Raw genomic sequence first — 1,594 nt, 5'->3', positions numbered from 1 at the left:
GAGACGAAGTATTAAGTGTCCTCTTCCACATAGGGCAAGCTAGAATGAACTATCTTACCCAGGACCGCCGAAGCAGCGTGGACCAGGGGAGATTGATTTGATTTAGCCATTCTGAAGTCATCACTTGGTTGAAGCGCTGAACTAGGGAGGCATCGTTTACATATATATTGGGTTTCGCATGCTCTACTAGGTTAATGTCATAGGGTTGGCTATCGAGCATGCCCAAGTGATGACTTGATTGTGTGCTTGCTTGAATTCTTCACATTTCATACCATCGGTTAGTTGTCGAATCATTCCTCGATCATAACCTTCGTTCTTGGTTCATGTATGCTCTCTTCCACATAGGGCAAGCTAGAATTAACTATCTTACCCAGGACCGCCGAAGCAGCGTGGACCAGGGGAGAACTATACTTTGTCTTGTATGCCCTCTTCCACATAGGGCAAGCTAGAATTAACTATCTTACCCAGGACCGCCGAAGCAGCGTGGACCAGTGGAGGACTATACTTTGTTCATAACACCACAGTATTGAGTAATGTGCCCTCTTCCACATAGGGCAAGCTAGAATGAACTATCTTACCCAGGACCGCCGAAGCGGCGTGGACCAGTGGAGGACTACACAATTAAGAGGTTTGATATCGACTTGTGTGTTTCAATAGGGTACCGATGGTATGTTTTGAACCGATTTGATTTAGCCATTCTGAAGTCATCACTTGGTTGAAGCGCTGAACTAGGGAGGGGCATCGTTTACATATATATTGGTTTTCGCATGCTCTACTAGGTTAATGTCATAGGGTTGGCTATCGAGCATGCCCAAGTGATGACTTGATTGTGTGCTTGCTTGAATTCTTCACATTTCATACCATCGGTTAGTTGTCGAATCATTCCTCGATCATAACCTTCGTTCTTGGTTCATGTATGCTCTCTTCCACATAGGGCAAGCTAGAATTAACTATCTTACCCAGGACCGCCGAAGCAGCGTGGACCAGGGGAGAACTATACTTTGTCTTGTATGCCCTCTTCCACATAGGGCAAGCTAGAACTAACTATCTTACCCAGGACTGCAAAGCAGCGTGGACCAGTGGAGGACTATACTTTGTTCATTACACCACAGTATTAAGTATGGTGTCCTCTTCCACATAGGGCAAGCTAGAACTAACTATCTTACCCAGGACCGCCGAAGCAGTGTGGACCAGGGGAGGACTATACTTTATACTTCACACACTAGCCATACTGAAGTCATCACTTGGTTGAAGCGCTGAACTACGGCGGGGTAATCGTTTACAGGTTATAATCATATAGCTGCATGCTCATTAGTAGATAATGGAATATTGTATGGCAATATGAGCATGCCCAAGTGATGACTTTGTTTCAAGCTCAACAGGTAGGGTATTGAGTCCTCTTCCACATAGGGCAAGCTAGAATGAACTATCTTACCCAGGACCGCCGGAGCAGCGTGGACCAGTGGAGGACTCTATACTTTATACTTCACACCACAGTATTGAGTACGACTTGCATAAAGCCCCTAATGAGAACCACGAGGGCTCTCTCAATGTAGAACCACGAGGGCTCTAGTACCGATTCTCTCGGTACGGC

The sequence above is a fragment of the Anopheles coustani genome, assembly GCF_943734705.1.
Source record: "Anopheles coustani chromosome X unlocalized genomic scaffold, idAnoCousDA_361_x.2 X_unloc_86, whole genome shotgun sequence".
NCBI lineage: Eukaryota > Metazoa > Arthropoda > Insecta > Diptera > Culicidae > Anopheles > Anopheles coustani.
The sequence above is the reverse complement of the archived record's forward strand: the minus strand, read 5'-3'. Positions refer to the sequence as shown.